The sequence below is a fragment of the Bombus fervidus genome, chromosome 11 (genome assembly GCF_041682495.2).
Source record: "Bombus fervidus isolate BK054 chromosome 11, iyBomFerv1, whole genome shotgun sequence".
Taxonomy (NCBI): Eukaryota; Metazoa; Arthropoda; class Insecta; order Hymenoptera; family Apidae; genus Bombus; species Bombus fervidus.
This window is the reverse complement of record NC_091527.1, coordinates 6069010-6081232: the sequence shown is the minus strand read 5'-3', so window position 1 is coordinate 6081232 and position 12223 is coordinate 6069010. Positions and strand designations below refer to the sequence as shown.

At 42.1% G+C, this 12223-nt stretch overlaps 1 protein-coding gene and 1 long non-coding RNA gene across 4 annotated transcripts in view; one reads left to right on the top strand and one right to left on the bottom strand.

The window, feature by feature from the left end:
- The first annotated feature begins 1892 nt into the window (after nt 1-1892).
- Nucleotides 1893-12223, top strand: part of LOC139992385 (uncharacterized) — a 110989-nt gene continuing 100658 nt past the window's right edge. For 2 of the 3 annotated variants that reach the window (XM_072013174.1, XM_072013172.1), the window contains exon 1: nt 1893-2323. The gene's annotated coding sequence lies outside the window, so the exon portion shown is untranslated. The remainder of the gene's footprint in view (nt 2324-12223) is intronic. The other variant, XM_072013178.1, reaches the window with a different exon arrangement.
- Nucleotides 4988-5620, bottom strand: LOC139992387 (uncharacterized). Its single transcript, XR_011801098.1, has 3 exons — nt 5346-5620; nt 5199-5278; nt 4988-5141 (listed from the first exon to the last, which is right to left on the bottom strand). It is a non-coding gene; the product is annotated as an uncharacterized lncRNA (long non-coding RNA).

Genomic DNA, 12223 nt, shown 5'->3' with positions numbered 1-12223 from the left:
ATCCGTCCGCAAGATTTTCCCTCCTCGATGTTAATATCCGTTTTTAAAAATCCTCGCATAAAATTCCTTCCGATATATACGTTAGCCATCCTACGATCTCGCATAAATGTAAAATGTTACGTTCCATAAATTGAATGGAGTAACAATTGCATATCTACAAACGCTTAGTGTAACAAAGTAAGTGTACACGGTATTTCTTGCTATTTCTATGCTATCGATCAAAGCATAATCAAGTTTAATAAACGTAAAAAATGCTGAATCACTTTCTTAATCACTTTGACTGTTTTATTACTAGTTTGTGGACGTTTGTATACACTTATAAGGATAAAGAAGCCAAAGTACATAGAATATACACTATACTTTTATTTTTTTTCAAGACGTAAACAAAGATCAATGATTTCTTTTGCAAAAAAAAAAAGATATTTAATCAATGTTATTCTATCCGAGTACATTGCATATATTATATCTACCTTTCAGGTATGAGTCAACGACTTAGTTATGAGACAAGATACCTAGATATTTTCGGGTTAATCGACCATCCGATTCATCCGGACAATGGTTCGGTTCCGCAAGGACTGGTTAAGGATGAGTCCATCACGTTACTATAAAAAATCTTCTCATACTTTCTACAACGATATTCTTCCTGTTTTGCAACGTGCGCAAAAATGCAGCGTCGACAGACAACTTTATCAACACCTTCGACCTTTCTCCCCGCGAAAACCGCGTCGTTCGTTTCGCAATCGGCTTCGTCGGCTAGAAAAGATAAAAGTGGGCATGGCCGATGTTCGATCGCGATGCTACAGCGGGTGTGCAATTCCAAACTGTTGCGTTTGGTTAACGCGAAGCATCGGCCGGCGCGATACGGCGCTACACAGGTTATTAAAGACAATCGATCTAATTTTAATCTCATCTCTCGCCCACGCTGCCGCGTTCTCTGGGGGAAAGCGAGGCGTCTGGTCGCGCGACCTCGCAGGGGACACTGCTCCTGCTGTGCCTCCATTGGCTCGTCGCCGACGGCGCTAACGGAAAGTATCCTCGTCCGTCTCTATTCCGCACGGTCGTCGCTGTCTCTCCCCACTTTCAAATCGCCAGACGTACTGGTGGGGAACGCTGGACGACGAGTCGATGGAGGGGGAAGTTGGTTTGGCGAGAGAAAGACAGACATATGCGCGATACAGGCGAAAGGGAGATGCTCGATACTCTTGGTGCTGGGTGAAACGAAGGTGCAGCGTGATGAAGATTCTTGGTTGAAGAAGGATGAACTCCTGAAGAGAAAAGGAGAGAATCCTGGCCAACAGCGGAGAAATAGAGAAAGAGCAGTTTAGCGGTGCGTCGAGAGAGACGAGCGATAGAGTGCACTAGATTGACGCGAGAGAAAGAGAGAGAGAGAAAAAGAGAGAGGCTTAGGAGCGAGCGATGGGTTCGAGGAACGTCGAATTGGGTTCAACGTATGACAAGGGTTTAGACTCATTTGGAAAGAAATCGAAGGTAAAAGAGCGTCGAAGTATGATGATTTTATAGTATCTGATTCTGTATAAAAGTTTGCAAACCTAACGCGGTAAAGTTATTTAAAATAACACGGACGTTAATCGACGAACCTCGTAGATACCACCGATCATTTTTTAATCCGTTAAGAACTGGATCGAACCCTCCATAAAATTGTGCCATTGGAAAATTTACGACAGAGGTATTCAAATGCCCATCACTAGGGGTAACGTGGTGGGCGCATGCCGCGCGACAGAGTCGGACGATCCATAACCTATTCGCGTATGGGAGTGAGACAGAGATAAAAGGAGAGAAGGCATGTAGCTGGATTATGGTGGGAGGGAGACGGAGGCGCGTGGAAGGGGACAAAGAGGAGCGAGCGCGCAGCAGGAAAGCTGCCGGGCGCCATACTGCTTTCGTTGGTTCGGCACAGTACGCGCCCAGCGCCTACGCGGATCGTCGCGGTGCTCGTCGTCCTCGTTTGTCGTCGCTGGTGGTGTAGTTCTCTTTACATTTTTTCCGCTCTATTTTCTCCTCTGTAACGAATATTTCTGGTAACGGCGTGCGTGTCCGCGACAAGGCCGGTCGAACGGGACAGTCGAAAGTCAGAGAGAGAGAGAAAAAGGGAGCGTGGTTTCAGTTCGGCCGCAGCCGCCGCTGCTGTCGCTGTTCTTTTCTCGACCGGCTCGCGAGGAGCGTGCGTCTTTCTCGTCGGTGCGAATAGACACAGTGGTGGAAGAAGAAGCACACGGGGATTTTACACGCTCGCGAAGACTGGACGCTGCACGTCTCCCCGTCTGGCTTCCGGAGTTCTGGCCGGCCCTACGCGTCCCGCTAGGTGAGTGAGAACACTCAGAGAGAACAAAAACCGCGCGATAGGTTAAGGTTAGGCGACACGTTAGACGACTCTTTCGTACTTCTATTTCCGCGACCATAGGTAACCGTGATCTGGCCGCTGTGTGGACACGTAAAGATAGATTCCTATGTATAACCAACGCGATTGTAGCCGTGATCCGTCGCGCCGATACCGGTTACGGTTACACGCTTTTACTTTCGACCGAGGCCAACTCGGCCTCGAAACCAGTCCGCACTTTCGGAACAGCTGCTCGCCGCCCGGACCGCAGTATCCACCGACCGGACGAAGGTTAACGATGCACCTTCTGTTTCTTTGCTACCACCATTGTGTCTGGGTAGCGTTTTCTTTCCTTCTATGGGAATCCCTACTCCAATCGCTTACGCGGCTCTTTGTATTGGAAATTATTGGTTATCGCGTTTTTTGTACACACAGGAAGTTTAAGTTTTACAGCTACATATGATGTAACTGTCTGTCGTGATTACATATCAACATATGTTAACATACTCGTGTCTAATGATATTATTAGCTTAGCTTCGGCTATTCGTTATTGCAGCACCGTGTCGCATACAAAGTATCGAAACACGTTATATTACATGACGTGTAGCTTGTATTTGTTTTTAGTCGCACCTCCGTTTTTTCGAACGTTACGTTAATGCGGTTAAGGTACACGAACTCGAACTCTAAGGTCAATAATCTTGCGTCGACAACAGAAGCTTGGGTTATGTATTACAGCGGAATATCACGATTCGCAGTTGACGATCGTTTGCAATTTTGTCACCGCGTGTCGAGAGGCTATCGGTGACAATAAAACAAGACATCGACTGCCCCGAATCTACCGTTAACCGATTGATTCATACCCATCGATAGGGCAATAGCCGATCATTCGAAAGACTGCAGTTTATCATTTCGAACGGGACACGCTCGACTATATTTCACGGGTTCAACAAACATACGCCTCGTTATATATGTTTTTTCATTCTTTCTACGTGTTTCTTCCATGCATATCTTTTTCCACTTTTGCTTTCCTTCTTGTCGTATAAACGTACGTGAACTTGGTAAACAGATGGAGGAGCGGAACTGCATTGTACTGGAAATGATATCGAATCGTTCATTCAAGCGAAATTGCCGATATTTCAAAGGCTATCGATAGCGTGTATATGTATATTGTATATATAGAACTGCCATTCACTGAAAACCGGTACCTATTAAAGTATAGCTAGAGTTCCTTCAACTCGTACTTGGCAGATGAAGTATACTAATTAGTTCGATAACTACGGACAAGCCGATTCCATTCAGCTTTCAAACTTGTGAGAAAATTTACGATATTTTTATGGCCAATAAATATCGATCCTGCGTACAAGTCTTTCAGAAGCCAGAACGATCAACTCCGCTTCTCGTAAATTTTTTTAATTCCACTACCTAGCTACGTGACTGGTATTGATATTAAAAAAAAAAAAAAAAAAAAAAGACGAGAAATTGGATAATATAAGTCATCGTAAATTTCATAATAAATGTTAACAAGTATTTGTAACGTCATTGCGTTACCTTATTTTTTGCCTGATGAAATCGATCGGTTTGGCTTTTAAAATCTCATTGATTTTTAGAGAAACTTATTGTTACAAAACACGTAGCTTTTTCTTATTTCGTTAACCTTATTATAAAACTGTGTGGAAATTTATACCGAATATTATTGCTCGGGAAAATAATAGTTCCATTTATACATTTGCGATAAGAGGCCAAATATAAAATCCAGCTAAGTAAGATTACAGTGGTGAACGTTAAGAGCTTTTTTTATCGTCCAACTAATATTTGTCTTTCACGAAAAATACATGGAACGTTTCGAAGATGATTCTCAATGGAATTTCCTTATGAAACAGAGTCTGTTTTATGGTAACTCGTTATTCCGTCTGCGATGCGTCTCTTCACCCCTCTGTCACGGTCGTTACAGAACTTCCTGTTTACTTGGCACGAGTTTTTCTCTTCTCCGCGATGTTGCATCGATCTCGTTGCCACCGAAAGTGAAATCCGCCAGTGGCCCAGGCTTGCAAATCTGTTTTCGCCTCCACTCGTCCAACCCTCTTCGCTGCTGCTTCACTGTGATTTGCATTCTATGGCAGCTTTCTTGCAATTCTCAGCGTCTACAAGCTAACACGCTTGCTGAATTCCGTGGGAAATAATTACTCAGCAAATGAATCAAGCTACCTACGGTCGTTCATTAAGAAACACTGCAAAGGCAAGTGTCTATTTTATCGATTTTAAAATTAAAATTAACTTAAATAAAGAATAAAGTTCGGTAAAAGGCTGTATAATTACAATTTTTCTAAAAATTAGATCCATATTTATCTGAATTTTAGAGAAGTATTGGCTTGGCAACTAAGTGATTGCGGATTTTGTCAACACCACCTAATGGCAAAATCCGCAATCACCTAGTTGCCAAGCCAATACGTATAAAAATGTAAGTATTTTAACACGTGGAAGCATACGGGTTATAAGAAGCACGACGAAGTTAAAATTCTGACCACGTTGATTTTCAACTCTCCCTACAAATATATAATTACCAAGACAGAATTACGAATTAAGACAACACAGAATTAAGAGAATAATTATCGAATAATAATCGTAACAATAGTAGAATCGTTCCCAACACCCACGTTCCATTGTATTTCATTTTTCCCTACGTCTTGTACGTTTATCGCGGAAGAACGATGACGTTTATTGAAGATCGAGCTGCACACGGTCCGTGAAGCGTTAATCGTTTTTTAAAGTGACCGTGCAGCGAGTAGAAGGCCGGTCGGGATCCCTGAAAGTGTAGAAGCTGGTTCTCTCTATTCTTCGTTCGGTTACACGGCATACCTACCACGCCGGTGGCAGATGTTTCTTGCGAACAGAAGACACGAATCCTCCGCCATGAGTCCTCGTAACAACGGGCTTCTCGTCCTCGAAACATAAATTCCGAGTTCTAGGGCTGTGCATTATGCATGCAGCGCGATGTACGAAATATTACCATAAGTGGCGTTCTTGGTGTGCACCAAGACGAATAGCTTTTCGCCAGTTCAAACCGCACTTTGCTACTCTTCTTGGTCGACGTAGGCAACGTCGTAGACTCTAGTTTCTCAATTTCTGGACACGCGACGTTCTTCTGACATCAGTCGTTACACTGGTTAACAACGTTCTTTATGCAATTTCTCTTTGCTACCAGAATATGCGATTAGGTCTTCGTAACGCCAGATAACTATGCTTCTTAAATTTTAGCTCGTATCCGCTTGTCACTGGATTATTGTGTTTTATTGTCGTTTCATGGCAATTATTAGATACGAGTTTTCTGATTAAGCTTCTGGACCGTAACGAATTCTACTCTTTCTCGTACACAAGCGAGCAAAATTGTAATTTTAAGGGGTTCCTAGGTGTAATTTCGCAGAAGTAATCGTTTCGTTTGTTTATCGCCGGGTTATTGCGTTTTACTGATGCTCGCTTAATAGCAATTATAAGTTTCTAATCTAATTTACAGACGAAACCGAAAGTCTGGTGGAGTACGATAAGTTGATCAAATTCTAATTATAAAAGATTAGTGTTGAATTCATCTAACATAACAGGATGAACTTTCATAAAGTTAAAAAGACGATGTAAATTCTCTGTCTACAAGCGACATAAACTTTTCTTTCTATCGTAAAGAAATGAGCTAAAAGTCTGACGGATTGTGTATCTCTCTATTCCTCTCACTAGCTTCGACGTTCGCATAACCGAGGATGGGTCGATCCTTCGTAGTATCCAATTCTCTTGGATGTTGTTTGAATTGAAATTTTACCGTTGAAAAAATTTTTCATCCAGCATCTCGTCGCAATTTTCACCTTCGCGTGGATTTCGTCGAGTCTCTAGCGACAGCCGAGAATTTCATATATTCGCAACGTTGCGATGCAAGGCAATTCATTCGCGGTGTCTATACTTTCTCGCATTCGTTTTGCGTGGGTTTGGTAGGTGTGCGATCGTTAGCCGTGTGTTGGTTGCTGGCGAAAACGTGCAGGAGGTTCCCAGAAGTAGCAAACGGACAAGAAGAAGGTTGAATTTCGTAGAAGCTGGCTCGCGTAGCAAGAAAGGGGCGAAGAAGAAACGGGGGTTACGATGGTACGAAAGGGATCGCTGCCAAGCAGCTGATGTAATTTTCTTTTTCCTCGTCCCTCTTCTTCTTCTTCTTCTTTAAGTTGAGTCGGCTTCCTCCCTCTCCGCTTTCATCGCCTTTCCAGTTAGCCAGATCGAATGAAATCGAACTCTTTGTTTGACCGAGGAGAAAAATCCTTGGTCGCTTGTCAAACTTCCTTTAAATCGGATGGCTCGTGTCTGAGTGTCGACCTGTGGTGCCGATTCGCACGACGCAAGGGGATGGAAGAGAAAGAGCGAGCAAAGGGTCGTCGTGTTGCCATGGCGAATTTCGCGTGTCAATGGGATCCCTCGAACCGTGTTAACGAGAAAATGCCGGAAGCTGGTGAGATGGCTGCCACCCTTTTCTTTTCGTACAATTACTTTGACTTCTATCTGTTTTCAACCGTTTTCGTTTTCCAAAAGGACAATTTTGTGTAATGTCGTAGTGCACGTTGCATAGACAGGTCTATTTAGTCAGTTTTATCCCATTGTTGATCATCAACCATATTAAAGAAGAAAAAGTTTGCTATAAATCACGTGTTACGTATTATACACGTAAGAAAATTTGCAACACGTTAAATCTCGTTATCGAGCTTAGGAATAATGGAAATATCATGTTCTTATGACTCTAAATTCGAGAAGTTAAAGACAATCTTCGAACGTAATAAGCTATTTGATAAGAAACCGATAGAACTTAAATACATTCGTGGGAACTTGTACTGTGTAATAAATATCGCAAACAGTACGTCATTCTGAATATTTTACACATTTTTGCAAGTTGGAATTTTCCGCAAATATCAGTAATCAGCTGTCGTAATTATTTTGGCCTTCGAACGATTCCGATAACCTCATTTTTCCCTACTGCCCGTTTGTCCCATTAATCACGAAACTTTCGACGATAGATACGCCAAGAGAATGCAATTTATCTTCGTACTCTATCAAAAAAAAAAAAAAAAAAAGGCACTCGCACGCGAGTTGCAACCAGGCGCAAAAGGGTTTATGTCATCTCTTTCTTTCTCGAGAGAGCAAAAGCAATTACATTTTTTCGTAGAACGTCCAGTGTCGAGGGACTCGACTCACGGTAGACCAGATATTCAGCACTTCACTGATGTAATTAGGTTACGTGCAAGTTGTACCTCTAGTTAGACGACGAACTTACGTCTAACGAGCCGCCACTCCGACAGTATAACGTTTTAAAAGGTCCGACATTCCGTCAGACAATAAACTTTACATTTCATCCTTCTGTTGAATAAAATGTCTAGAACTTAGTATCTCTCCGATTAAGACCAGTCTTTGCTCGAAGGTTTCATCGTACGATAGAAACTCGCCATAAAATCGAACTTTCCCAACTACACGATAGTTACGTATCTATCCATCTGGATGGATATTCAGCGATCCTAACAGTTTACGTATAACCGAAACTAAGTTATATTACGAGAATCGGTGTCTTAGTTCAAGCGATTTCGCTCAGGAATAACCATTATAAATGAGAAACCAGTTTCTTTGTTACCGGTAACCATTGTTAACACTTTACCGACCGATAACCGATTAATCGGTTTTTGTCGCCGACGATCTTTCTCATTATCTAAGCAGTAATTTGTTATTTAGTACTAAAATACCTTGCTCAGTTGCGTCAATTGCGTTGCTTTGTAAGTTCCCATAGTTTTATACCAATTTGAAAAGAATGGTATTAGAGTCTAAACCGAAACAAAACCGGCGCCAAGGAGAATCTTCGCCTGAGCAGCCGGTTGGACGTGCGTATGCTGTTGAATCGGTTGGTAAAGTAAAGTTAACACTTTGACTGCCACGTCGAAATCACACGTTTCGCTCAGGACACCACGGGAGTATTTTTATTATTCAAAGTATATAATGGCAAAATGATAATAAATTGATAATGTAAGACAACATTCTTCCCCAATGGAACGTTTATCTTATTGGTGGTCACCGGTGACCACAGTTGCGCCTTGGTAACAGTTGATAGCGACGTATTATAACAAGGCTTCGTTTATTTCAACGAACCATTCGCATTCGTTATTTCGTCGAAAGCAAAACGTGCAGAATATATTGTTGAAGCGTGTAGAAGATATTAGTAAACGGTATTTGCTCATTCTAAATATAACAGTAAGGTATGTTCTCACTTCTAACTACAATTATACGATTATAAAGCAGCATTTACGATTATTTTCTAAGATGTGTTTATAATAATATTCGTAGATTAGCCCTCAAAGATGTGGATGCAAACACAGTGCACCGTTAGATGCAAGATTTGTTCTCATTTTTTTTTTTTTTTTATTGATGTTCTAATAGAAATGTTTAATCGTTCAATGGGGCACTTTTTATTTCAAAGTATCTTCTATTTATCGGATATATTCAAAATGCCCTAACTGTCAATTTTCATTCAATTATTACAATTGTAAGAAGTTCAAGTGCTCCGATCACCAATGACCAACGTGACAGTCAAAGTGTTAGAACTGCGTAAGAAATGGGTAAAGGAGCCTTCGATTTGGTCTCAAATACAGTGATTATCGCTTTATTCTCGATGTCCGGGATTCTTGTTTTCCATTAGAGCAACTTTATCGAGAACTTCATCGCGAGTCGACCGTACGTACAATTTTTACAATTGTGAAAAGTTCAAGCGTTCACAGGAGAAACTGTGGCTGGTCATCAATGACCAACGTAGCAATCAAAGTGTTAAATAGATGAAACAGAGACGAAGGATCCATTCTTAGCCTGCTATTTAAGAATTGGAAGATGTCTGACGACCATTGCATCGTCGGTGCCCTTTCAAATTTCACAAGAAACAAGAACCCTTCGACGAACCGCGTGTTCAGAGTGCCCTTATCTATCGCGGAATTAACATGGACGCCGTGGAGGGCATCGTGGCGTCGTCGTACGCTCTCACGCCCGTTCATTAAGACTCATTAGCAGCGCGGTGACCTCCGCAGATCCTCCGATTACACGGCGCGTATACGTCAAGTCCTCTGAACGCGCAGATGCTTCAGTCTGACACGTCCGCCGATATATCATTTCGTATATCGGAGGGTGAAACCCCTCTGGAGCATCGACAACCTCCTCTAATCACGATCTCTCGTGGTCAACATCGCTCTTTGTGAGCGTGACTCTCTCTCTCTTTCTCTCTCTCACTCTGCCCCTAGCTTCTGCTCTTTCGTTTGTTCGTGTCTCTCGATGTGTACATAAGTACACGTGTCGAAACGGTCTAGCAAGAGTCGTATGTGAATCCCGCGGGCCAATTAGCAATGAACGAGACTCGAGTCATTTCTATTCGACGTCCGTGCTATTCGATCAATGACGTTGTAGACAGAGCTTAGAATTCGAAGATAAACGATTTGCGGGTATTAGAAACGTTGTTTTTTTTTTTCGACGTTTTAGCGAGGATTTCAGCGTAGGAAAGGAAAAAGAAGGTGAAATTTCTCGAAGATTTTGATACATCGATATCTATATTTTAGTCATCGTGAAAGTTTAAATTTTGGAATATTCGAAAATAGTCCGAAAAAGCGATACGACGACGAGATATGATTCAGAGTTTGGACTACATTCTTTCTTCCGGGTGTGATGAAGAGCGAAGAATTTGAGGTAAGAATTGTGAAAGTATTTTAATGCAAAAGTATGTTTACGTGGAAAGTCTTCGAAGAGAATACAAACGCAAGATAACAACATCGACGAGGAAAGAATATTCTACGAAACGAAGTCGACAAATAGCAGCGACTCGAACAACGATACTTGGAGTTTTCCTTATAGATACCACGTATCTAGCCGGAAAGTTGGCGCCGCCTAGATTGTACCTCGTCGTTTTACGATGCCAACCTGTCGTAACAAGAGACTATTTGCCTAGGTCGACCGTACTCTTCGTCGCATTTTACGCGGCAATTTTAACGAAGTATCGTTTGATTAAGTGTCCTGTAACTTATGACCTACTCCGTACAATTCCAAGATATCTGCATTTCCAAAGCAATTATCCGCCATCCTAATCTGTTTAACTTCCACGCAGCTCTGATATCTCACTTCTGTTATATCACCTTCTATTACAAATTAAACCACACCTCCTGCACTAAAAGTCAAAGCTACACGGTAAAAGGTATCTTTCTTAAAAGCAAAAATCCAAGTCACGTTGTTGCACGAAACACCACACGACACGTAAGACGGGAGAGTAACAGCGACGGTGGTCTGTTTCTCGAGAAGCGTCGCGCCTGTAACGCCGGTTGTAACATAGCAACCTATCAAGGTGTATTAGAGCAGACAGGTTTTTTTCGAGACAGTAGGTCGACCGTTTAGACTTTTAGACGGCATCCACTTCAATTTTAACTTACACCGTGGCATCGTAAAAGCAGTCCCCTCGGCATACACCGAAGCTTTTATATACCGCGAGTTGCAGAAATGCTCCGGTGCTTTCGATGCGTCTTTGCGAGGACGATGGTACGCGGATTTGCGGGAGGTGGAACCGACCAGCGATGCGAAAGCTTCTGGTCGTGTCTGTAGCCAACACGATCCTTTGTATACCGCACCCTGCTACTACATATCTGGACGTGTACGTCGTCTACACGCGTTGCAATTAGCCGGCCAACATGGCTCGTGTGCTGGCACGCATGAACATCGCGATATTATGGTCACGTAATGGCGATGACAATGGAATTTGTCAGGAGTCCATGACGAATCGTCGATACGGATGGCATCCTGTTTCGAACGTGCCTTCGGGTTTGTATTTTAGTCGTCTTGTTAATTAAATCCAGCAACATTCCTTCCAATTTTCCTCGATCGTTCCCTCCGCCATTCCTATATTTATATCGTAATTTCCTATTTATATATTCTGCTTTTAAACTTGTCTATTTTATTCCATATGTATCTTTCTATTATTTTTATCTGTTCTATTATTATACAGTTCATCTTTAAATAGCGTTGATCTTATAGAATCTTATGGAAGACATTTCCTTATTTATAAAAGATTTATTTGTGATATTCCACTTTTTAAGTGAATTTATTTTCCCACCTGTGATCTTCAGTCTGCATCAACTTGATTAAACTCTAATTTTACCGGCTGGATTAAACATTCTTTTAATTAAAACCGGCTTTCAGGATTAATTAAATTTCGTTTGTTTATTGGCGGAAGGGTTCTGTTGTTCTTCTTTCATTTTGCTTACACGTACGTTTCTACGATTCTCAGCGTGTTTGTTGCTCCTGTAGCACACGGTTTTTCTTTGCTGGCAATAACTTGCAGCTCGAGGCAGTCGGTACGCGCATTGTCGTGGATCCGTCCAGCGTGCACGTCCCTGGTAAATGGACACAGGGGTCCGGGGCTTTGTCTCTGTCGCGCCACGTGTGTCAATGTAATTTACTGCCTTCAGCCTGTGTCCGCAAACATCCTCCACGCATATGCGTTCATCGGCGAAGAAACGTCGCCGCCCTTTAACCACCCCTGATTTACGCTCGAGAGGAGGCGAGTTCGCGACGGAAGCTCGCAATCTGCCGGGAAAACGACTTCCAACGAACACGTGTAATGTGCTTTCTTAATTTTCTCTTTCCTTTCCTACCAAGCTATTCCAATCGTTTTACCGAGATTTACGATCTATTTTCTGTTTCTTCTTTGCCCTACGTACACCAATTTTAAATATTCCTAAAACATTACGTTAGAGACATAAATACGCTTTTTGTACACACGTGTATATAGTATTAGGTTGTCCGAAAAGTTCCTTTCGTTTTATAAGAAAATAATACAGGCACTATGTTTTT